Source organism: Canis lupus, chromosome 32 (genome assembly GCF_003254725.2).
Source record: "Canis lupus dingo isolate Sandy chromosome 32, ASM325472v2, whole genome shotgun sequence".
In the NCBI taxonomy this organism is placed as follows: Eukaryota; Metazoa; Chordata; class Mammalia; order Carnivora; family Canidae; genus Canis; species Canis lupus.
In genome coordinates, this window is record NC_064274.1 from 491181 (window position 1) to 518259 (window position 27079).

Consider the following 27079-nt stretch of genomic DNA (forward strand, 5'->3'; position numbering starts at 1 on the left):
ATATATGTGTCATTTTTATGTCAGGACCATACTGTTTTGGTTACTACGGCTTTGTAGTATGTCTTGAAATCTGCAATTGTGATACCTCCAGTTTTGTTCTTCTTTTTCAAGATTGGCTATTTGTGGTCTTCCGTGGTCTCATAAAAATTTGTTCTATTTCTGTGAAAAATGCTGTTTAAATTCAATTACAAATCTGTAAAATGTAAACCCTTTAACCAGAAATTCAACTTTTAGGTATCTTATGGAACTATACACCCACACAGAAAGTATATAAGGATTTTCATTACCATATTCTTTATGATCATGAAAAATTGGAAACAACTTAAAAATCTGTAAGTTGCAGAATGGTTAATGAATTTATAGTATATACAAGAGAGTCCTATGCCATCATTTAAAATATATAGATCAATATCCTCTGCATTAAAAGATGTTCATATTTTTTATGTGAACAAGGCAAAACTTGCTGAAATGTATAATCTAACCTCATTGTGAAGAAAAATTCTATTTTATCAATTATGTTTTCTAATATCTGTATTAATGGTTTGACATCTTGGGGCCTTGCTGTCTCCCAGCAAAGCAACACCCTGCCCTGGGTTAACTGATTCTTATCTATGGCAAAGGTCTGTGCACTAGTCTTTCATATGTAGGCCACCCAATACAGAGTCCACATCCCCCAACCATGGCCTTTAAGCACTTTACCACTCAGGGACACTATTCCCCTGCCCTAAGTACCCAGAACCACTATCAGACAACTTCGGGCAGCTCCTAAACTGTGGAGCTGATGAAATTATTCACACTAGACAATCCTAGACCTGTCTAGCCTGCTTACCCTGTGTCAACACACATTCCTTCCCTTGAACACCACAAAAATTCTCTTACTGACACACAGTTCCCTGCTCTCTCTGCCTGTGACCAATCTTGGTATTCTTTGCTATGGCCCTGCAGGCACCTGCTGTGTCCCTTTCCTCTTGGGAACTGTAACAATCTAATGGGAACTGTCCCCGACCTGTTAGCCTCACCAGACCTAAATAAAATCTACATTAAAAAAAAATCTACATTTTAAAACATATATGCATTAAAAAACTCTTCACAAATACAGATAACAGTTATCTTTAGGGAATGCTATTGGGGAGAGCGTAATCTATGAGTGAGGAAGACAGGCAAAGGATTGTACTATGTACTGTTCGATTTATTTATTTAAAGATTTTATTTATTTATTTTTGAGAGAGAGAGAAGGGGAGAACGAGTGCAGAGAGGGGCAGAGGGAACAGAGACTCTCAAGCAAACTCTACACTGAGCATGAGCCTGATGCAGGGCTTGATCTCGTGATCCTGAGATCATGATCTGAGCCGAAACCAAGAGCTGGATGCAAAACCAACTGAGCTACCCGGGTGCCCCTGATTGATTGGTTCCATCCCACTTGTGAAGATCATGATCTAAGCTGAAATCAAGAGTTGGAGGCCCAACTGAGTGAGCCACTGAGGCACCCCTGATTTATTTTTAAAAGAGGTATATGTTACTTGTACACTTAAAAAATTAGATTCTTTAAAAACCAACCCTATCAATCTCTATACAACCACTGTAGGCCAAGCCATATTAATTTTCTAAAAACACTTTTTTAAATTTTTATTTTTCAAAATTTTTAGAAGATTTTTATCTATTTATTTGACAGAAAGAGAGAGAGAGAGCGCACAAGCAGGGGGGAGCAGCAGTGGGAGAAGCAGGCTTCTCCTTACCCGCGCCCCCTCCCCCTCCACGTGGGCTTGATGTAGGGCTCGATCCCAAAACCTTGGGATCAAGACCTGAGCTGAAGGCAGACACTTAACTGACTGAGCCACCCAGGCACCCCTAAAAACACTTTTTATTAAACATATTTCTGCCTTTAAGTTTTTTTTTTTTCTTGTGGGGATGGAAAAAGGTTTTTTCTACCCTCTTAGGATCCCTCGCTGGGTCTGAGAATTAAACTGACAAAGATAGATTAACAGGAGAAAAACATATGCATTTATTCATTTATTCAGTTTAAGTTTCACATGACACGAGGGCCTTCATAAGGAAATGACCCAAAGAGACGGTTCTGTGCGTATTTGTGGGAGGTTTGGCACAGAGGAATACGATAGGTCGAGGAGTACGAGGTAATTATAGTGAACCAGAGAAAACTTAGTGAGAACTGTTCATTAGGATTCTTTAGGGGTTCCATTGTCTTCAGAGATAAAGATGCTCCATTCTTCCAGGTACAGGGAAGACTCCTTGGCAGGAGGGTTCTATTGACTTGTTTTCAGGAAGAAGGGCTAGGGAGAGGAAGTCAGACTGGCCTTTGTGCTTCTGCTGTTTTCCCAAATTCCTTCAGCTTAAAATATTCAATATGCCAATGTGCCATATTCTGAGGTAGTGTGTCCTATACTCCATAACCTCAGATAAGTGGAATGTGCAGTATTTGTCCTTCTGTGACTAGCTTGTTTCATTTAATATAATGCCCTCAAGGTTTATCCACACTGTCACCTATGGCAGAGTTTCCATCTCTTTAAAGGCTGAGTAATATGCATCATATACATACATTTTCTTTATCCATTCATCTGTGAACATTAAGGTTGTTTGCATATCTTGCAATCCATCTTAATTTCTTATCTGTTCTACAAAAATGTCAAGTTAACTGATTTTCACTTTTCCATTATCAGCCCCCATCAATGCACTCTTCATGATTACACAGAATGAACTTTTAAAAAAAATCGCTCATCAGCTCTTTGATTTCTGGATACTTTGGAGGAATAAATACCTGGAAAAACATGCCCACTATAAAACTTAAGATAATAAACAAGCATCTCTCTTAAATGTTGAATATTTAGCTGAGCTAGCAAGTAATGAAAGGGGATGAAGGGAATATAGGGAGGATGGGAAATAAAGAGAAGCTTGGGAGGGAAGCAGGCACGAGAGTCATGGCGGCCCCAGGACATCTGCTGGTCCCAGGAACTGAGAATCTTTGGTTCTTCGATACTTATGTTGGAAGATGGGAGATAAAAGGACATGGACATGGATGCACACAAGATGGAGTTAGAATATCAGCCTTTGCAGGGGCCAGTTCTCCTCTGTGAAGATGTGACCACAGGCTGGCCCTCATACAATATAAATTGAGGCTTCAATTTATACCGAATGTTCTAAGAAACCACAAGCTGAGAAATTAACAGACATAAATCTTTTCTGGGTGGTATACTGTCAATCCTGGCCTTCAGGATTTCCAGAGGAACACAATCCAAAACTACAGAACACCAGAGAAATCTCTATGAGGGAGGGTCAGTGAAAACAAACAGCAAAGTTGAGGACTTGCTGGTTGAATTTAGAAGCAGAGTATAAAATAAGTATGGGGATCCCTGGGTGGCGCAGCTGTTTAGCGCCTGCCTTTGGCCCAGGGCGCGATCCTGGAGACCCGGGATCGAATCCCACATCGGGCTCCCGGTGCATGGAGCCTGCTTCTCCCTCTGCCTGTGTCTCTGCCTCTCTCTCTCTCTCTGTGACTATCATAAATAAATAAAAATTAAAAAAAAAGAAAAGTTTAAAATAAGTATGGGTTAAGAAGTTTAACAAAAACAAACAAACAAACCAAAGCAAGGAACAGATACTATCCAACAAAAATCCCAGCAGTTTGAAAAAGTAGCAAATAGCCCATCTAAAATAAAAATATCATCCTTGAGGGGCATCTGGCTGGCTCAGTCAGTAAAGCATGCAACTCTTGATCTGGTGGTTGTAAGTTCAAGCCCCATGCTGGATGCAGAGGTTACTTAAAATAAAATCTTTTAAAAAATAAATAAATAGGGATGCCTGAGTGGCTCAGTCCGTTAAGTGTCCTACTCTTGGTTTCAGCTCAGGTCGTGATCTCAAGCCCTGCATCAGGCTCTGTGCTCAGCAGGGAGTGTGCTTGAGGTTCCCTCTCCTTCTCTCTCTATCCCTCTGGCTCATGCTCTCTCTCTCTAAAATAAACAAACAAACAAGCATAATCAATCCTTGATATTAAAAACTCAATAGATCCACTGAAGAAATATTTGATTTTACAGAAAAAAATAAAGACATTACCTGGAATATGTCATCAAGAGAGAAATCTACCCCCTCCTATTTTTCTCCCCTCCAAAATACCAGAGGGCTGAGACAGAGGATAGAAAGCATGAAAACACATATGCTTGGGAGTTTAGGAGAGAAGACTTAAGAGAATATAGGACAGTCACAGAAGAGTAACTGAGCACTTTCCAAACTTGAATAAAAGAGATAAATTTGAAATCTGAAAAGCATAACAAATCCTAAGCAAGCTAAATAACAAGAAATCTACATCTAGACCCACTGTAGTGAAACCACAGGGCATAAGGAACACAGGTCTTAAAAACAACAGAAATTTAGATTACTTAAATCCCTCTCCTGCTGAAAAGTCCTCAATGCCTGGTTAAAATTAGGGTAATTCCCCAAATTTCCATCCAAAGGTCACGGTCTGTAGTCTAGAAAACAGGAATGGAAGTGACTAATAAGTAGAAGTTTCTAGTCTTCATCACAGTTCAACATGTCTGGCAAGAGTAAGCTACTCTTGATGTTTGATTTTTAAAAAGGGCGTTAGATGATGGAAATTTAACTATGTGGATCCAACACTGCCCAAGAAGACACATGACTGCTCTGGGCCACTAGTGAGGTATGTGCATTATGGTGAAGCGGGGTGACCAGCGCCTGGCTAACACTTCCCTCCACTCATTCCATTTTCCTTTGCTCTTGCTAGTTCACTAAACAAAAACATCCCACTGATTCACTGTTCATGGATTTTAACCTTTTCTCACTTCATCCTCAGAGACGTTTCTTTCTTGTACGTGCGGGAAAACAAAAAGTCAAATTCTGCAACGCAGTTGTGCGCTCCTTTGAGTCCTGACATTTAAGCAACATCTGTGAGAGCTGCTTCCTCGGGACAGGTGTTCAGAACCACACAACTCTAGAGGCTGGAAGGAAGGGAAAACACAACATTAAATGTCTTGGAAAAAAATTTTTATTCTCCTTGCCAATAACTCTTTCAACATTTTATTAACTAATGAAAAGTGACAATCAGAAATAATTTGGTTTCATATTGCTTTCAAAAAGTGGTAAGAAAGTAGCTATTTAGAAAAAGGAGGCCTATCAGTTTTTATAAAGCAACACTAGACTCATTATGCAAAATGAGAATCCCATGGAAACACGTGATCAACGCTCAGACTAACAACACACTCAAACAGGCTCTACTCAACTACAGGTCTCCATTTTCTTTTAGAAGAACCTTTTCTCTCGCGCTCTTCCAGAAGCACTTCATAATAAGCAGAGGTCTTGCCAGCTCATTTCTTCAAGGCTGACGCATGACACCATTGCTACATGTTGTGGTGAGAAGAGGCTCGCCCTCTGAGTTGACCTCGTTGAGTTGTGCAAGTCAGGACAGACAAACTCAGAGAGGGTCAAGGCAAGCGACACATGGAAGCCAACGTGAGGCGTCCCTATAATCCGCTTTACCCACCCAAGCTGCAAAGTGATTCTGCTTCCCACTTCACAAGACTGGAAAGCTTAACGAGAATGATTCCATATTATTCCTGAAATAATACAATCCTCTCACTCTGTTTTGTTTTTTTAAAGTACAGCTAGCTCTTCAAAAATCTCATTTTTAAGACATCATCTGTAAGGGAAGAAAAATAAATGTACTTAATTCAAACACTGATTTTTAACACTGCCAGGATGCAAATGCCCAAAACACTGGGCCAGGTTTACAAGCTCCAGAAGACCCCGGCAATAGGGAAAACTGCCTAGGTTTGGCAAAAAGGACACCTGCTTTTTCTTCATGTCTTCCCACTCACTGATGGGCTCAGCAATGCCCGAAATAAACTCTGCAGGTGTCCTTTGCCTTCACTATCTGTCATCTTCTTAGGTTGCAAAGGTGCTGGCTTGTCTCGCTATTATTCTGAGGACATGCAAGTCTCCCCAGATATTCCCCCCTCTGTGTCAGTGAAGAGATAACACTTTGCCCTGAAAATAGGTTTGAATAAAGGACAAAGGGCACAGGGCATGAGAAGATTAGCTCTCCTACCAACAAATTCAAAATAAATATCTAACAGTGACATTCACCTGATACAAACTACAACCATTTGCCAGATGTCTGTCAGAAAATGTTCTGTATGTATAAATGTTAGAGATGTTACCATCTTCTGTGAGAAATACCAGCACACACCCACAGATGTCCCCGGATCAACAAACAACAAACTAGCAAAACTTTCACACATGGTTGAATCCACTCCTCTGCTTACTTACTTTTAACCCAGGTTTCTGATCCTAGTCATGTACTTCTCTGGGCTGGCAGCAGTCATCACTGTAGTATAAACTGTGTAGCTGTAAACCATGAGAGGAATTTTTATAGACACATCATTGTCTCCAATATTCCAAAGAGGAGGAAAAAATACCAAGCCCTTCCCTCACCCTTGGGACCCAGGAAAATAATACAAATAGAAGCCTGGATATGTCAGAATATTTAAATTTTTAAAATTTATTTATGATAGTCACACAGAGAGAGAGAGAGAGAGGCAGAGACACAGGCAGAGGGAGAAGCAGGCTCCATGCAGGGAGCCCGACGTGGGATTCGATCCCGGGCCTCCAGGATCGTGCCCTGGGCCAAAGGCAGGTGCCAAACTGCTGCACCACCCAGGGATCCCCATGTCAGAATATTTAAAACTTATAATTCAAGTGATCACAGCGAGTCCTTCCTTTCTATTTTGACAACCCTGTGGAAGGCTAGGTTCAAATTGAAGATTCTCAGACTCCTCAGAATTTCACACCATGGCAATGAGGGCGAGCCAGCCATCGGCCCTCACCCCTTGCTCTGCCCTACACCACAAGTGGCAGTGTGTGGACACCTCAGACTTTGCATCGAGGCTTCAAGCACAACTCCAGGAAGAAGTCATTCCTTAGCCACCCACCAGGCATGGGATGTCCATGGTGGCTACCCACTGCCATTGGGAGAACACCACGGAGGACTGTGGACCACACAGGCCCTGGAAATAGCTTGGAGCTCTCGAGGCTCTGTACTTGGGCCAGATTCACTGGGCAAATGCTCCTGGTCCAGTGAGGGTTATATCATTTATATCAAGGGAGGGTTAGAGGAAGGCCTAAGTGGAACCTCGAAAGCTCAGGGTTGAAGTCAGGGGGCCTGTTCACTCAGATCTAAAGATGAAAAGCACACTGTAATTTATTCAACATACTGCATAGCAAGAAACCTGAACATGATCACACGTACATGCATGCACACACACTCAAACCCCTTTTCCTCACTCCATCTACCTCTTGTCCTGGACACTAGCTGGGATGCATGCTCAAAGCTTCTGGAGCTGGGTTGTTCAGGAATAGGAAGAATTAGTGGCCCAAACTGTACACCTGGCTGAAGTCAGCACTATGAGTGCATGCAGAGACTGTCCAAGGGCAATGGAGGTTCCCTGAATGAGGACTTCAGCTACTTATTTACCTTGGTCATAATTCTATTCTCCATTGTTATTTTAATATTTTCTCTGCTTGCAGCCACTTCAGAGAATATTCAATTGCAGGTGAGTGTGATCTTACAGCACAGCACGAGGGGGCAGCATAGAGCTTTTTTTTTTTTTTTTTTTTTTTTTTTTTTTTAAGATTTTACTTATTTATTCATGAGAGACACATAGAGAGAGGCAGAGACACAGGCAGAGGGAGAAGCAGGCTCCCCGCAGGGAGCCCGATGTGGGACTGGATCCCTGATTCCAGGATCCCGCACTGGGTGAAAGGCAGACGCTCAACACTGAGCCACCCAGGTGTCCTACCTGTTGAGCTTTCTTTCTGTTAACTTCGCACAGTGAACAGCCTTAGTTGCCAGGAATCCTTACAAGCAAAAGGCCTGAGAGTCAGGGATCTGTGTTAATTCTGGCTTAGTGGTGATTATCCTTTAAATGCAGTTCTTTGGGGTGGCTCGGTCAGTGGACATTGGATTCTTGGTGGTGCTCAGGTCAAGATCTCAGGGTCCTGCGATCCAGCCCCACTCAGCTAGGAGTCCGCTTCCCCTCTCTCTCTCTCCCTCTCTCTGCCTCCTCACCCTACCACTGCTCCTGCACTCTCTAATAAACAAATCTTAAAAAAAAAAAAATACAGTTCCTCTTGGGTTTTCAGTTACACAACAGAGAAAAATATCACTTGGTTAACTACTTATAATTTCTAACAGTTCTATTTCAACAAAACATTCATATGCCATTTAAACATTCATAGCCTTTAACTCAGTAACCCTACTTCTGGGAATTCAGCCAGGGAAAATAACCCAAAAATGGGGAGTAGAGAGGGATGTACTAATATGTTTATTTCAGAGTCTTAATAGAGGAAAAATTAACAACTGGAGAATGCTTAACTCAATTATACAATATATTTCAATTGGCTTATATAGATGCAGTCCTATAATCAGACATAGCCTTAAGCACTCTGAACCCACCACGAGAAATTCATAAAGCCACTCACACACGTGCTTATGCACTCGACTATGCACAAACAGACAAAGGCATCTACTGTATACTTGGAAATATTTTACAAATTATTTCTGTCTTGAGAAAGGGATTTAAATTTGATTTCACGCTGATAGTACTACTTAGACTCCGAATGCATTCATTTTCCCCTAGTAAATGTAAAGAACGTAAATTTTATTCCTAGCCCTAAAAAAAAAAAAAAAAAGAAAGAGAGAAAAAAAATTAAAAATTTTTAATTTTAAAATTATAAGGGCTGTTCACAGCATGGGACTTGCTTTTAAAAGCATTCTTTTAAAAATATGAGAACTATTGGGGAACCTGGGTGCCTCAGTCAGTTAAGCATCTGTCTTCAGCTGAGGTCATAATCTCAGAGTCCTGGCTCAACTCATGATCTTAGGGTTCTGGAATCTCAAGCTCAGTAGGGAGTCTGCTTCTCACTCTCACTCTTCCCCTTTCTCCCTGCTTGTGCTTTCTCTTTCTCAAATAAATAAAATCTTTAAAAATATGTAAACAACTATTTTATTTGAATACTAATTTTTAAAAAGACATAGTCATCATTTATAATAATTATTTTAAAAACTGTAAGAACACATAAAAGAGAACACTCTTATTTTCAAAATGAATATTAGAAGGGCAAAATTGTGCCCTATCGGAAAGGATACAGTCAATTGTATGGTGGACCTGGCTCCTACAGGCTCGTGAGAGCTAACTGTTAAAGAAAGTTTAGAAGCCAATCACAAGCTTGAAATAGGCCGGGCAGAAGTATTTACATCATGGAAGGCAATAAATGCTACAACTCAAGGAGGGTCTCTGTTTTGTGTTTTGTGTCGCTCCTGCCCCGGATCCCACCTGCCCCCAACCAAAGAGCTAGCTTACTAGCATAATACTGGGTCATTTGTTACCCAAGCAGCTCATTTGTTTGAGTGGCTAAGTACTGCCTCATTTGTTTTCCTGTATTGGCTTTTAGAATATTGTTTATAGAATAAATTTTTTAATGTTAATCTTTTTATCAGGCCACACTTACAGAAAAAGCTTTCGAAAGGACCATTGGAAGATATATTCCTATTATGGTATAAAATGAAAAGAACACCACCAGTTTTGGGGCACCAGGGTGGCTCAGTAGGTTAAGCATCAGGTTGTGATTCCAGAGTCCTGGGATGGAGCCCGGCATCCAGCTTCCTGCTCAGTGGGGTGTCTGCTTCTCCTTCTGCCCTTCTCCCTGCTCTTGTTCTCTTTCTCTCTCAAATAAATTAAATCTTAAACACACACACACACACACACCAGTTTTGTAAATGTCATAACCGCCCAGGAATCTTAAAGTACCTGTATACTAAAGTTATTCCACAGGCCATCAGGAAAAATGTTTTGTGTTTGTGTAAGAGAGGGTCATTTCAAAGAAAAAAAAAATCAACTGTGTATTTAAAACTAAAAATTGCTTGACAGGTTTTGTCTGTATTATACTATTTCCTGAAAAGGTCCATTTTGATATTCTTGCTTTGGAGAAAGCAGATATAAGAATGATAAGAAGGTAGGAAATGCTGGGTTTGGAAATTTACTGAAGTAAAAGGAGGAGATAAAAGTGTTTTGACCTCCAGATGCTTTCTCTTTCATTTTATTAAATTAAGCCCCACCTCACTAAGCAAAAGAAGGTGTCTGCACCCCTACAGAGCTGGTCCAAGGTGCAGATAAGGCAATGAAGTAGGACAATGAAGAGCATGCTGTTGGTCGAGTCAGCTTGCCTTTTCTGGTGACAGAGGACCTTCAGAGTTTCCTGTACAAGTGTTGTGGCTGCCTCTCAGGCTTAATTAATGTGACAGGAGTAGCTACGGCCCAGGGGTTCACATCAGAAGACCACATGGGTAAAACCCTGGGCTGTAGAGCTATGAAGCCACTGCTCACAGAATGCTACTATCCAGGGCACAGGCTAAGAGAGAAACAGTAATTTCCAAGTAGGGTGGTAGCAGAACGTCCCAGGAAGTTAAAGAGAAGCCAATGGTGTCTGAAGTTTAGTTCTAACAGAGTGAAATTAAGGCACTCAGAACCAGGGCAGGCAGTGCCAATACCAGACTGATTTAGGACGAATAAATCACTGCCCTCCTCCTTCTGTTTTTCTTCATGGACCTCTCACCTGCCTTATATTTGTTTATCTGCCCTACCTCTCCTCCTCCCCACTCCCAACCAGTGGAATGCTAGTCCCATGAGAGCAGGGATTTGTTCGGTTCCCTGCTGTACCCACAGCACCTTGAAAGCCTGACCTGTAGAGGCCCCCAGAACTCTGCTGAGCCGAAGAGTAGGAGCGTGAGTCCCCCAGTCTGGGACCATGTATGAACAGATGTGTTTAGCATGTCACTTACTTGAAGGTAGCCATGGCTACCTTCTTAAACTGCTCTGACCTCATCCTCCTGTCATCAGGGCTCCTGAGATGGAAGAAAACTCAGTGGGGGAGCTGACAGCAGACGGATTTTTCTCACAAGAGGAAAGAACTGCTGACAAGTTCTAGGCCTGGCTCACCAAATATGGGCCATGTGCTTTCTAGGCAGGTCACCTTCATACAAGATTCTGCACATTTCCTCATGTATTTATTCTTTCAACTGGTACTTTCTGAATAACTACTACGTGCTAGGCTCTATGCTGGTGTTGGGACAGAGCCGTGAATCTGACTGACCTGACCCTGTTTACTCTAGACTTCCAAGAATGACAGGAAGTGGTGACACAATGTAAGAGGTGTCCAAGTAGTGGAAGCAGTTGCTATAAAAGCCATAGCAGGGGAGCCACCCTCACCCAGGGCATCAGAGAAGCATCCCAGGGAGGTATCACATAAGCTGAGCCAAAGGGACAGAGGGAAGTCAGGCTGGTGAGAGTGGGGGTATTGGGCACGGGGGAGGGTAAGACAGTTCCAGCTCAATGGAATAGTTTGGCAAAGGCTTAGAGATGAAAGACAGCATGCTACATCAGAGCAGTGAGCAGAGTGTTCAGACACCCCCAAGGGTTCATGAAGACTCCCAAAGGTCTAGTTAAGGGGACCACTTTCCATTTCTTCAGCTTCCATAGCTGCTCCTTGCTCAAGCTGATTTGCACAAGAACGTCCTGTGGAAGAGCCTGCCCTTTCCACCTGCATCTTCAAAATCACTCTTCACTGCTTTTGGAAAGTTGGTTTTCTGCTCATCCATCCTGAATACTGCCGAGGCACAGTGCCAGCGATGGGAGTAAATTCTAACAAAAGAACAATTCAAAATACTAGTGTCTGCAAAAGTGCCATCAGTCAGCACCATAAACCATCAACCCATGGCAGGACTCTGCGGACTTTCCCCTCACATATACATATTACTGTCAGGGGTGAGGTATTTAGAATCAAATTGGTTTGTTCTGAACTCAGCAAAATTATAAAGTGAGGCAACAGGAGTGATGGAACATCATTTTATGTCATCTATACCATCCTGCAACAGCGATCAAACAATCCGTTTCCTCTAACAGAATTCTGAGAAGAAAGCCAGGTGATGTAAGAGACACTGAAGGCAGTGGTGACTTACTTCATTCAGTTGGCAGAGTCAGGGTGAGACATGCACTTTATCTGTCTGGCTCAGGAAGTGATGGAAGTGGGCAGTGACGGCTAATGGGCATAGGATTTCTTTTTAGGGAAATGAAAATGTTCTAAAATTGATTGTAGAGATGGTTGCACAACTCTGACTATACTGAAAACCAGGAAGTTATCTACTTTTTTTTTTTTTTAAAGATTTTATTTATTTATTCATGAGAGACACACACAGAGAGAGAGGTAGAGACACAGGTGAGGGAGAAGCAGGCTCCACGCAGGGAGCCTGACGCGGGACTCGATCCCAGGTCTCCAGGATCAGGCCTTGGGCCCAAGGCGGCGCTAAACCGCTGAGCCACCCGGGATGCCCCGAAGTTTATACTATAAATGGATGAATGGTATGGTATGGGAATTGCATGGCACCACACCTCCACTAAAGGTACACCTGCCTTATGACCCAGCAATTCCACTCTTAAGCCCTTGCTCAGCTGAAACAGACATACATGTTTACCGAAAGCCTCGTACAAGAATTTCTACAGCAGGCTTATTCAGAACGGCCCAAGACTGCAAACAACACAATGTCTATCAACAGGAAAATGAATAAACTGTGGCATATTCATACAATGGAATATTCTTCCATAATGAAAACGAACGAGTGAGTGGTACAAACAACATGGGTGAATTTGAAAAGCATTAGGCGGAGTGAAGGAGTCTGTACTCTAGGATTTCCTTTAGATGTATTCTAAAACAGGCAAACTCATCTGTGGTGACAGAGGTCACAGAGTGGATTCCCGGAGGAGAGTATGAGAGGAGGTGAGAATTTGGCTACAAGGGAACAGGAGGGAAATGTCCAGGGACTTGGGACATTTGTTCTGTATCTTGTTTCATCAGTGCTTACACAGATGAATAAATGAACGTGTACAAGTGTCCAGATGCATTGAGCTACCTTCTTAAGATCTGTGCGTGTCATGGTATGTAAGTTATATCTAAAACATTTAAAAATCATTCTGGCGTGTAGGTTCCCCTTGATAGATTTAAATTCCAGTTTTATTTTTAAATGGCCATATTTGCAACACACTGGGTTTTTTGCAGCTTTAAAATCTTATGATAAGGGATCCCAGGGTGGCTCAGCAGTTTGGCACCTGCCTTTGGCCCAGGGCGTGATCCTGGAGACCCGGGATTGAGTCCCACATCGAGCTCCCTGCATGGAGCCTGCTTCTCCCTCTGCCTGTGTCTCCGCCTCTCTCTCTCTCTCTCAATGTGTCTCTCATGAGTAAATAAATAAAATCTTAAAAAAAAATCTTACGATGAAAAGTTTTAGAGGTCATCTGAAAAATGCATGAAGGCTACATAGTTTGTCAACAGCTTTAGGAAATTCCCAGGCAAAAAGTTTAGAAGAATTTTAAGTCCAGAGGGACTAAGATCATTTAGAGCAAGACCAAGAAGGGCCTTGCACCAAATGTGGTCAAATTACAGTTTACATGTATGTGGTCTGGAACTCTCTAAATAGGTCATGTAAAGCAAACTTTTTGTTCTGTGCAGAATTACTTTCTCATGTCTTTGTTTTGCTAATTTCAACATTTGCAAATGGTGATTCTAAAAGGAGGGTACATTTTTATCTGCAGAAAAGCCTACTGTTATATCTTATCTCAATCATTTATCAAGATAAGGCTATATATAGGCTAATGTCTACAATAGCCACACAGTGGAAGGAGCTACAATGTCCTTGACAGAAGAATGGATAAAGAAGATGTGGTCTATGTATACAGTGGAATATTACTCAGCCATTAGAAACGATGTATACGCACCATTTGCTTCGATGTGGATGGAACTGGAGGGTATTATGCTGAGTGAAGGAAGTCAGTGGGAGAAAGACAATCATCACATGGTTTCACTCATATGGGGAATATAAGAAATAGTGAAAGGGACTGTAAAGGAACGAGGGGGAAACTGAGTGGGGAAAAATTAGAGAGGGAGACAAACCATGAGAGACTCCTAACTCTGGGAAACAAAGGGTTGTGGAAGGAAAGGTGGGTGGGTGGTGGGGGGATAGGGTAGCTGGGTGATGGGCAATGAGGAGGGCAGTTGATGGAATGAGCACTGGGTGTTATACTATATGTTGACAAATTGAATTTAAATAAAAATAAATAAATTTTAAAAAATTATTTAAATAAAATATTGAAAAAAAAAGATTTAACACTATCGGCTAAAACTGTGGTCTATAACAAAGATTTTCTCCTTGACCATACTTAGGCTTGGGTCCTCTGAGGCCTTTTCTTGATAAGGCCTTAACTTGGGCCTATTAAGCTCTTGAACAAACAGTTCTCACACCTCAAGGCTCCACCCATTGGGTTACCATCACCCCTCTTCCAGTGCCTGTCTGAGAAAATAAGGCTGCCCAAAGAATTTACTGTTTGTTCCAGCTAACACTTAAAGATAGGGCCTCTGTTTTCCAGTGTCTGCAGGAGGGTCGGAGGCTAATTTTGATAAGCACATTAGCAATCCCAGACAGGTTTTACACGGACAATCCCTCTTTTTCACTTTTTGTAATTTTTAACTTCTCCAACTCCACTGAGAGCCTATTGACACTCCTCTGTATTCCCTCATTCCTCCCCCATTTTTAAAAATATTTTATTTACTTATTCATGAGAGACACACAGAGAGAGGCAGAGATACAGGCAGAGGGAGAAGCAGGCTCCCTGTGGGGAACCCGATGCGGGACTTGATCCCAGGACCAGGGGATCACACCCTGGGCCAAAGGCAGATGCTCAACCAGTGAGCCACCCAGGCACCCTTCTCTCATTCTCCATTTAAAACACCTGGTTGCCTTTGTACAAATCAAAGTTGAGTTCTGTTCACACTGGACACTCTTCCCTACTACAATAGTATACGACTGATTAAAATCTGTCCCCACCACTTATTTCTTTTTATTGAGGTATGACGGACATATAACATTATGCTAGTTTCAGGCATACAATATTTGCATATGTTGCAAAATGCTCACCGCAGTAAGTCTGGTTAATATCTGTCACCATACATAATTACAATTTTTTTTCTGCATGAGAACTTTTAAGATCTACTCTTAAAATCACCATGCTGAACACTATATGCCCACAACTTATTTTATGACTGTAAATTTATAATTTATAACTATTTAACTCCTTTCCAGCTCTGTTTATCTTTGATACTTATTATCATGAAGGTTGATATGCATTTTGCAAACGCTTAGATGCTTATCCTTTTTAGGAGCTTCTTACATGAAAAATAACATTTTTAAATGAAAGGAAGCATTACAACAGGAGCACACAGAAGATGAAGTCAGGGTGGGGGGGCTCAACAGTAAAAGTACTCACAGTACGGATAAGCCAGCTGATCCGATAGTGTCTCTGAAAAAGGGCAGCGATCACATTCTCCCACCACCAGCCTTTGTCTGCCGTGTTGAGGGAGAAACAAAGAATATATATGAATTCTTGCCCAAGTGCCACATTTTAAAGTTCCTTATATCTTATTTCTTCCCCATGGTACAAAATGATGGGAGAGGAAAGTTGGTGGATGAAGAGTGAGTTTACTGGCATCCAGCTTTCAAAGATAAAGCTTAAATTTCATGGCACCCATAGAAACATATAATTTATATATATACAAATTTCTAGGGATTGGGAAATATTCTGAAATATTCTGCATGTGTATCCATGAATGTTCTGTAATATATATATATATATATATATATATATATATATATCTTTTGTTCCTAGAAGCAATGATAATTATGTGAAAGTAAACAATTCTACTAATCATCCCAGGCAAACAGAATTATGTAGCTATCAACAGAAGTGGCTCAATAAGGAGTAGGAAGACTAAGAGAATGTGTTTTCAGAACTTTAAATTTGATTTGGGCTCACATTTTTTTTTTTTAAATATGAGTTTACAGACATTCTCCAAAATTATTTTTTAACATCTTAAAAAAATCTTTGTTGGGGATTTATCTCCAAAGAAATATATTCATCCAAGACATAAGCACTGAGCATCGACTATGTGCCATATTGTGATTTGGTCCAGATCCTTGGAATTTAACAGCAAAAAGGAGAAATTAGTGTGCCATTAAGCAAATAAGATTTTGATAACTATCATAAAGAAAATAAAACAGGATGATACAATTGCAAGTGATGACATTTTTGTCTTTTTGAGAGAAATGTTAAGGATAGCCTCTATGAGTTATAGACATTTGAGCTAAGATGGTCAGAACATCCCAGACAGAAGGCGTTGGTTGGCAGGGCCCTAAGGCAGGGACAAACTTGGTAGATGTCAGAAAAAGAGACACTGGTGCCAGTGGAATGAGGAGGAGACAGGCATAAAATGAGGTGTAGGAGGCGGCCACAGAGAGTTCTCAGGTCAGAGTCAGGAATCTGGATTTGTTTTAAGGGAAATGGAAATTCAATGCAGGTTTTAAACAGGGGAACAACCTGATCATACTAGCTGCTGAGAAGAGAAAGAGGGCAGCCCGGGTGGCTCAGCAGTTTAGCGCCTGCCTTCGGCCTGGGGCGTGATCCTGGACCAGGATCGAGTCCCACATCAGGCTCCCAGCATGGAGCCTGCTTCTCTCTCTGCCCATGTCTCTGACTCTCTCTCTCTCTCTCAAGAATAAATAAATAAAATCTTAAAAAAAAAAAAAGAAAAAAAAGAAGAGAAAGAATTATTGGAGGGTGAGACCAGATGAGCCACAACTATAGCAGTGTAGGTGTGACAGCAACTAGCCGAGCAGTGGAGGTGGACAGGATGGTCAGGGACAGCCTGGTTTTGGTGGTAGAACTAAGGTCCAGGGAATGAGGAGTCAAAAAATTCTCCTGGTACAATCAGTGCAGTAGAAAGGGGTGCCATATCCTGAGACACGGAAACCCAGGAGAGTAACAGGTGTGGGTAGAGGCAGAGTGAGGGCAAGAAAAAGGGAAAAGAAAAAAGCAAGAGACCTGCTTAAGCATGCAAAATGTGAGACACCTAGCAGCCATCAAAGTGGAGAGGCGGAGAAGGCGGCTGGGGCTCCAACGTGGGGCTTAGAGGTCGGGCCTGGAGATGTGACGACAGCAAGTGCTCCATGGCCCTTACTCTGCCAGGCACCGCTCTGCTCCACATCCATGAACTGCTTCACCCTCACGGCAGCCATCGTCATCCCCTGCTTTCCAGGTACCTCGGGTGTGGTCGCCACGCTAGCAAGGGACAGCACCAACACTGAAACCAGGCAGGCTGGCTCCCGAGTCTGAGACCTTACCTGCCAGGTGGTTTGTTAAGCCTCCCCAAACTGTATGCAATTTGTTGATCCCCCTCATATCCCTACCTTTTCCCAGGGGAGTCAGAGGCCTTGTAGGCACTCTCCATAAGGTCCAGAAACTTAATGAATATCTTATCTCAACCCAGACATGTTACCTTATTGTTCAGGCATTTTAACTTCATCTTAGCAGACTACAATATAATTGGTTTTCATTAATATAAGGATAAAATAAGTATTAAAGTAGCTTGAGGGGTGCCTGGGTGGCTCAGTCGATTAAACATCTGCCTTTGGCTCAGGTCATGATCCCAGGGTCCTGGGATGGAGCCCCACATTAGGCTCCCTGCTCAGTGAGGAGCCTGCTTTTCCCTCTTCCTCTGTGTGCTTAGTCTCTCTCATAAATAAATAAATAAATAAACAAACAAATAAATAAATAAATAAATATTTTTTTTAAAAAAATCAGTTTGAGAAGTTAAGCATCTGACTCTTGATTCCGGCTCAGGTCATGATCTCAGTGTCCTGAGATCAAGCCTCACACTGGGCTCCATGCTGGGCAAGGAGCCTACTTAAGCTTCTCTCTCTCTCTCTCTCTCTTTCTCTCTCTCTCTTCCATTATTCATCTCCTCTCCCTCTCTTCTAAAAAAAGAGGGGGGGCAGTTTGTCAGTATTCAAACTGTCACAGAAAAACTCAATTATTTTTAAGGATTTTTAAATTTTATGTATTTATTTTAGAGAGAAAGTGTGTGCACACAAGCAAGGAGAGGGGCTGAGGGAGGGGGAGAGAATCTCAAGCAGACACCCCACTGAGCACAGACCCTCATGCAGAGTTCCATCTCCCAACCCCAAGATCATGACCTGAGCCAAAATCAAGAATCAGAGCTTAAACAACTGAGCCACCCAGGCGCCCCAACTCAGTTATATTTAAACTGTTTATATCTTAGGTTCTAGTAATCAGTTTGTTAAACAATTTAAGTCACAAAATGACTTAAAGCCCACAAAGTCCAGCTTTTACATATACACTTGTTTACAGACATTCTGTGTAAAACCTCAGTGACTGTCATGCTGTGGTTTGAGTACCATTGGTTGAGAATCAGTCTCACAACAGGGAGCTTGGGTGCCTCAGCTGATTTGGCATCTGACTCTTGATTTCAGCTCAGGTCATGATCTCAGGCTGGTGGGATTGAGCCCCATGTACTGTTCCTCAGTCAGCGGGGAGTCTGCTGGAGGATTCTTTCTCCCTCTGCCCCTCCTCTGTTTGCTCTCTAAAATAAATAAATCTTTAAAAAAGAGATTCAGTCTCACCCACAGCTGACTTTTGAGAAAATGCTGAAGAAATCCATTAGGATAAAGAACTGATTACTGGCCACTGATCTATACTCAGCCAGCATCCTCCTGTTAAAGCCTTACGTAAAATGGTAAGAACAGACCTAACCAAAGGAAACAACGTGAAGTCAATCAAGCGTTCATCTGATGACCAACACTAAACTTTGTCTTTCTCCTTAGCTCAGCTGCAAGTTCCTGAGGACAGAGACAAGGATCTGTGGACTTTCGGGTTTCCTACCACACCACGGAACTGACTGATATTCCCTGAGCTCTGGGAATGGCAGTGGGGTAGTATAACCAACAGAGCAACTGGGCCAGGACCAGGAGATCAGTTTGAGAACCACCTCTCCCACCTGCCAGCTGTTACTTCAGCTCCCAGCCTCAGCTTCCTCCATCAGAGTGAGGTTAACACTATCAGCCCTGCCTGACAGGACCGTTGTGAAAGTCTAGTGAGAAAACTCAGAACTAAGTCCACAGTATACTATAAAGTACTTTACAGCTGTTGCCTGTACAACGCCTAACAGTCTTCTGCTTCCATGATACCCCAACACGACCCAATTTCTAAATAGCAGCCAAATTCATAACTAAAAATATAAATCAGGGGGTGCCTGAGTGGCTCAGTTGGTTAAGCATCTGCCTTGGGCTCAAGTCATGATCCCAGGGTCCTAGGATCAAGCCCACATCCAGCTCCCTGCTGGATGGAGAGCCTGCTTCTGCCTCTCTCTCTGCCTGCTGTTCCCCTTGCTTATGCTCTATCTCTCTTTCTCTCCAATGGATGAATTAAATCCTTAAAAAATAAAAAAATAAAAAATGTAAATCCGATCTGTTCACTTCCTGGTCTAAAATCCTCCTCAGGCTTTCATTACACTTAAAATCCAAACTCCTTATCATGACCTCCGACTAGACTGGAAGTCCCTGCTACACGGTATGGTAGGTATTCATCTGTATGTTCAGTTGGGGGAGCAAATGAAGTACCTGGAGAGAACTGACCAGAAATATGGCTAAAAATGCTCAGGAATTTGTTTTGATTACCTCGTTCATCTCCAGAAACTGTAAACTTGTATGGACTCTGACCAGTCCATAATCCTACATAGCCAACAAACGTGGTTCCTGTGAATGCGACCTGAAATCAAGAGATAGGTATCATTTTGCCATTCCCACCAAATATACATTGAAATCATCTGTTTTGTCCCACTCGTGGAATTTTTTCTTATAAGTTCCAACATAATAAAAACTCTTAAAATCTTCTGAAAGGTTTAACCTGGAGGTTCCATTGATAGAAGTCAGTGGGTCAGTGATCTTGAATGGGAAAAAAGGCACATCTTTATTTTCACTCATTTCTAACTAAAACTTCACTTCCTCAGTAACAGAGGCACACAACAAATCCTGTAATCACAGCAGTGCCTATGACTCTGCCACCACAGACATAGCAGATACCTCCACATATATAATGGTATCATACTTATCTTGACATGGTATAATTATGCATCCTGAAATGCCATTCTTAACTTATCACTACCCTGAAACTACGGTAGTTATTAGATACACGGTTATTAGATACACGGATTGTGTTGAGAAAAAGTGTAATATTGAATTCCAACATAACTGGGTTTTTTTGTAATCTATTCATTGTATGTGTTACAAAACATTCCGAGAAAGGATCATAGGCTTCATCGAAGGGGATCATGCCCCGAAAGATTGAGAAACTCTATCCTAAAAATAGCAAATGGGCTCTGACTAAAAACTTGTGTTGACTTGATTGTAAGAGATAAAGGTCATGCATCTTGTAAGTTCTGTGAGATAAGAGGAAGTGAGATTGTTTGGCAGTCATAATCATATTTAAATTTTCTATTTATTTATTTTAAAAATATATTTTATTTATTTATGCATGAGAGACAGAGATAGGCAGAGACACAGGCAGAGGGAGAAGCAGGCTGGAGCTCTGGATCACACCGTGACCCAAAGGTGTGGGTGGCTACCCAGGCGTCCCCATATTTAAATTTTAAATGTATCTCTTATGTAACCCTCATGGTTATCCCATGAGTTATAGGGATCACGCCCACTTTAAATTAAGGTAACGAGCTCCAATCACACTCTGGCAGTTACTGCAGATACCAGATTTCATTTTTAAAGAGATACTTAGAATAATGCCTGTTCAATAAAGGTTAACCAACATTTTTTATTTTCAGATACAAACAGACCTGGGCTAATATTTTTCCTTAGAAAGCTATACCTTACATCTGTAATCGTTTTAATCATTTTTTTCTACCTCATCGGGTTGTAAAAATAATTTAAGGTGGCTAAACTACAAAGAAAAAAACGCAGTGGCCTTAGTTTTATAAATGACATTTTCCTGGCTCATTGAGGGCTTCCAGTGAATTCTCTCCATTTCCATTCATGGCAGTAAAATGGGCATAATTCTACGTTGCTGCCAAAGCCTTTACAAAATGTAATTATATGAAGAAAAAAAAAGTAATTATACTGTCATTTTGTTCACATGATACACTGACGCTCATTTTAGGGTCACTCTTGAAAGGCTGAGCAAATTAAAGTTTGAAAATCAAAATCACATTGTAGTTTCCAAGATATTTTATACTACATAATTATAGATAATTCTGGGGTATAAGTTACAAGCTCTACCTTGCAGCTCTGAAAAACTGTATTTCTAAATGTCTGCACTTTCCAGTTGTCTCTGCCAGGTCGGTTAACATAAACCCTTAGCTGCAGCAGGAGGCTCTGAATCACCACTGAAGTCTGAGTTTGGGCGGGAGGGAAGAAAGCCAGTAAGAGGCCAAAGGCCTGGTTTTGTGGTGGTCTATGTCAGGCCTCCACCTCTCATCTGGAAAATGAGGATGAAAATGTTGATTTGTGCCCGCTTGGAGGGCCATGGTGAGGATCTAATGAGGAACGGTATGTGAAAATACGTTAAAAATTATGTACAATATTCAAGAATAAGAGATTAATTATGTTGTGGATAACTTCTTCCTAATTTAGCAAAAACAGTCTCGGCCATGAGCCCTCAGCAGAGAGACACTATTCAAGCGTACACTGCTGGATTTGGTAATAACTTGAGTACTGAGAGTCAAGCCACACCAGCAGGCTATTTCTCAGGGCCGCTCCAGGACACACAGGGACAAATAAAGCAGTAACAGGGCGAGTTCTAGAGAGAACTGTTGAAATAATTTATTTTTACTGCATTTATTCCTTTGTCAACTTAAAGGATTTTTGCTTTATTGTAGATAATGGAGGAAAGCACAAAGCTGCCAATGAAAAGGATTACTGTCCCATCATCCAGTAAGAATTGCTAACATTTCAGCAGATTTCCTTTTAGAACACAGCATGCATGGATATTCTGTCGTTGTTACCATTTAAAACCGTTTTTTAAATAATTCTTCAGCTATAAACCAAATTGTTAACAGTGGAGAAGTAAAGGAATGAAATGAGAAAATGAGAAACTTTCGCCTTAAGTATTTCTGTATAGTTTTAATTTTTTATGAGAAAAAGTTGTTTGTAAAACCAGATGACCAAGTAAGTATTGAATAAATGAGTTTGCAGCATTTGTGACTCAGCCCCTAAATGCAAAGAACATATGAAATATAGTCCTTATCCTTAAAGTGTCCCCCAAAGCCAAAATCTGGCTTTAGCATGCTGTTTCATGGCAATAACATGCTTTGTGTATTGAATGAACATCGATTAAAGCTGTCTCTCCAGATGCTTACACAGAAATATGAAAATAGTACATATTAGGTTACATTTTTATGATGAGAGTAAAATGATCTCAATATAATTTTTTAAAGATCATACTTAAGAGAGTGCTTATAGAATGAAGGACCATTTATTAATTTATCAAGCATTTATCATATGCTTTGCATAGATTACTTCATGTAACCTGTATAGCTACCTCCATAAAGTAATGATTAACCTGAGCTGTCACCTGCAAAATGTGTCTGAGTAATTTCCCACATTCTTGCAGGAAGTAAGTGACAGAAGCAGAATTCAAACCCAGGACTGTCAGACTTCAAAGCTGGCCATTTCTAGTCATTCCACCATGCAGCCCCTCCCTATTCCAGAAGCAGTCTCAATATGGGAAAGCAGAGAAAGAATTGACTCACCAGGATAAGTGGGTGACTGAGAGTTCCCTAAGGAAAATTAATTGCTTTCTCTAAGTACATACTCCACAATAATAAATGACCCTTCTTTCTATGAGCAAAATGGACATAAACCTCTCTTGCAGTTTTGTGTTTTCAGGAGTTGATGTTTTCTGTACCTTAAAGTGATAACACACTTAAGCAGCAGGCCATCCTAGTGATTGCTAACTTTGGTTAGCAAGTCTCTCTGATTTCTGAATCTTATAGTGTACAACTATACCTGCCCATTCTTTATGAATTGCACATCCACGGTCAGCTTGTTCAAGAAATTTTCAAAAGGATAATCCAGATTCCAGCCATGGTAAATGTGGCCTCTGGAGTCTTGAGCCACGATACTGGTGCAGAATCTGAGAGAAGAGAAAAGTACAATATGAATGAATGAGAAACGTAAGAAAAAGGGAAATGAGTTTTTCATTTAAGAAATAAAGCCTTGGGCAGCCCCTGTGGCGCAGCGGTTTAGCGCTGCCTGCAGCCAGGGGTGTGATCCTGGAGGCCTAGGATTGAGTCCCACGTCAGGCTCCCTGCATGGGGCCTGCTTCTCCCTCTGCCTGTGTCTCTGCCTCTCTCTCTCTCTCTCTCTCTCTGTGTCTCTATGAATAAATAAATAAAAATCTTAAAAAAAAGAAAAGAAATAAAGCCTTAAAGTAAAATAAGTCTTCTCCTTATAATGGGTACATATGATAGGTGATCCTTGTGCAAGAATATGGATTCACAATTCAAGATGAAAAGGCATCTGGGTGGCTCAGTGGTTAAGCGTTTGTCTTTGGCTCAGGTCATGATCCCTGGTCCTGGGATTGAGTCTTGCATCAGGCTCCCTGCAGGGAGCCTGCTCCTCCCTCTGCCGGTGTCTCCACCTCTCTCTCATTGTCTCTCATAAATTAAATAAATTAAATAAATAAATAAATAAATAAATAAATAAATAAATAAATAAATAATAAATAAAATCTTTAAAAAAAGAAAAGCACAACTGGACACAAACTCATGTGTTCATTCAGTATTATTAGACCGTTCCCCTCAGCACACCTGGCACTGAACACCTACTGAAAGAGAATTTCATCCTAAATTTAAATCTGAAACGGACTCATTCTGGGCTCAGCTAGATCTCTGAGCTTTGCTTATGCCTCAGTTTGGCAGTATGTAGTCTATTTAACACACCACTCAAAGCTAGTTCAAACTCACTTTTCCTCTATGAATTTCTCAGAGCACGTACAATGGCACCAAACCATTCTGTTCCACAAATGTCTCATTTTGTCTCTTTAGGGGCCTGGCACTTACCCTGTCCCTCTCAGGGCTCCCTGCAAAGAGCTAATAAGAGAAAAGGATCCTTTAACAACTCCCAGCTGGGGCACCTGGGTGGCTCAGTCAGTGAAGCATCTGCCTTCAGCTGAGGTCATGATCTCGGGGTCCTGATGGATGGGTAGCCTCGCATCAGGCTTCCAATTCAGCAGGGAATCTGCTTCTTCCTCTCCTTCTGTTCCTCCCCCTGCTCATTCTCTCTCTCTCTCTTCCTCAAATAAATAGAAAAAAAGTCTTTAAAAAGAGGGAGGGAGGGAGAGAGAGAGAGAGAGAGACAGAGACAGAGAAACTCCCAGCTGGAAAAAAGTATTTTGAGGAAAAGAGGGAGAGGTTTGTTAAGATAATCTAAGTGTCCATTTCTTCTGAGAATATATATTGCTTTGTAGAAAAATACAGCAAGTCCAATTTAGGAAAAGATATGTATATCCACACAAACAAAATTGAGAGAAGTACCCTGATCGTTGTTCTGCACTGTTGGTCATTTCTCAGTAACAAGATTGTGATTAATTTTCTTTATACTTTTCTGCATTTCTAATTTTCTATAATGACTACAGTTTATTTTCATAATAAGAGAAAATAAATGTTATCTATTTTTTTTGGTGGTTTAAAAAAGGAAGTTTGGTTTTTTATTTTTTTCCAAGATTTCTGGTCTTCCAAGAGTTGATATCAAAGAGGAAGCTGATAAAACACTGGAAGTGGCCAAAGCGAAGTTTGTGGAATCTGAGGATTTTTCAAAACTGGCAAGACGACAATATTTCTATGTCAAGCCAAGCTTTTTGTTTTGTTTTTAAGTAGGCTGCATGCCCTGCCTGGAGCCCAATGTGGGGCCTGACTTCACAACCCTGTGATCACCTGAGCTGTGATCAAGAGCAAGACACCAACTGACGGAGCCACCCAGGCGCCCTGTAACCTGAATATTTTAATGTGAGGTAGTCAATAAGCACAGGGAAGAAGAGGGGAGCTGTGGGCTTTAGGGGAGGTGCTGCAGTACACTGGAGACACAGGAACGTTTAGCAGCAGCTCTGACCACTCACCGGGCACCTGACTTTCAGCAAGTTTTTCCCTTCTGAAGCTTGGTTTCTACCCAACAGGTAATACCATCGTCTCCAGTGCCTGGCACCCAATAGGCTCAATAAAGGATGGGTAGGATTATTCTGATTCAAAAAGCCTTAGATATGTAAACAGAACATTGCCTTTGTTGATCCTAATAGAGTCTGACGGTGCTTTTTATTGTCAGGCAATTCAATACATATCAAATCCAAATTCTAGAATATTTTTATTAGACCTTTGGCTTCAATCTGCTTGAATGCATAGACTCCAACAAAAAAAAAGGTGGAAGTGAAAACTTTTTTTTTTTTTTTTAATTGAGAAAGCCACATGTCAGAAGAAGAAAAAGACGGGGGTAGGAGATGAGGAATAGCAGAATTACTTCCTTCAATTGAAAAGCATGTTAGGGATCCCTGGGTGGCGCAGCGGTTTGGCGCCTGCCTATGGCCCAGGGCACGATCCTGGAGACCCGGGATCGAATCCCACGTCGGGCTCCTGGTGCATGGGGCCTGCTTCTCCCTCTGCCTGTGTCTCTGCCTCTCTCTCTCTCTCTGTGACTATCATAAATAAATAAGAATTAAAAAATAAAAAATCTTAAAAAAAAAAAAAGCATGTTAATTTAACAAGTTTGTGTCTTATCTGGGTCTTTAAATACTTCGCTAAAGTGGTAGACTCTCAGTGTTTCTTAGCCTATTTTGCCTAGGGGTTCAGGGAAGATGCCAGGAGGCCTTCAAGTTGCCTTATTCCAAGAACCTTCTCCACCCCCCACCCCCCACCCCCCGCCGCCAGTCATCTTTAGGCAACCAAAAGCTCTTATGTATGTTGTTAGATAAGGCTGGTCTGGCGGCAAAACAGCAAGTCCTGAAGGCCGAGGCCAGGTCAAACCTGTCTTACTTCTGGGACCTGCTACTGAGCCAATAAGACTCAAGACTCCCTGCCCTGTGCCTGGGATCAGCCACATTCTTTAGTGCTTGCACTTCTGTGCCCCCTTTATCATGCCCACTGCGCCTACCAAGTGCTGGCTCAGCCCTGGAGGGCATAGGCTTTGGGAGAGAGGTCGGGGCCTCTGGCCGTGAAAGACATGGAGTGAATGTAGGGGGTACAGGTGAGTGCTGGGGCGACCCTGCGCCTCTTAAGGATGCAGGGTCCCTGGGTCAACCAGAGGGCGGGGTTAGTTCTTAGGACTTTCTGTTAAAGTAGGTGCCGAGTGGCGGTGGGAGGGTGGGATGCTGCCTGGATTGGTGCAGGAGAGGTCGACGCTGAGGTCGGAGAGGCCGCCCGCCCGGGATCCCGGGGTCGGCTCTGGTTCACCCCGGGAGGCGCAGACACTCAGGCCGAGGCCTGGAGCAGCAGGCGGGGGCAGGCGGTCGGGCCTCGGGCCCGGGGCTCGGCACAGGCCGCGGATCTCGTCGGCGAGGGGCGGAGCAGCATCCTGCATCCCCGCAGCCCGCACCCCGCATCCCCGGACCCCGCATCCCGCAGCCCCCGTCTCGTCGCTCCCGCGCAGGTCCAGACACTGCAGCCGCGGCCGGAGGGGGTCCAAGAAGACGTAGCAGAAAAGCCTCCTGTTGTACCAAGACACCCAGCTCTCCCTCTCGGCCTCATTGGCTTGTCTTTAAAGCCTTTATCTGGATTGTACAAGAATTATTTTCTGTTCAACATTCCTGTGTCTTTTCAGTTTAAAAAAAAAAAAAAAAAGCTTAAGAGTTTAAATTTATGTGCCAGATGTTTTTGCTGCGTCTTTTCACATTTAAGCATCAAAACAAGCCAAAGGCGGGTGCAAGTAACTCATCCCCGTTTTCCTTATGGGCCAAATGTGAGGCCTGGAGAGGTTCAGGAACTTGCCGGACATCACAGCACTGTGGGCCTGCACTGCCCCCGAGCCCGGCTGCAGAATCCAAACTCCACCTCTCTCGGTTCCCACTAAACTTAAGAAAACCACCTGACTCAACGAGGCTGGGATGTT

At 42.1% G+C, this 27079-nt stretch overlaps 1 long non-coding RNA gene across 1 annotated transcript; it reads right to left on the reverse strand.

The window, feature by feature from the left end:
- Window positions 1-1049: 1049 nt before the first annotated feature.
- On the reverse strand, window positions 1050-25866 carry LOC112647377 (uncharacterized). Its single transcript, XR_004811256.2, has 5 exons — window positions 22991-25866; window positions 19655-19745; window positions 15393-15469; window positions 6292-6369; window positions 1050-4964 (listed from the first exon to the last, which is right to left on the reverse strand). It is a non-coding gene; the product is annotated as an uncharacterized LOC112647377 (long non-coding RNA).
- Between the last annotated feature and the right edge of the window lie 1213 nt (window positions 25867-27079).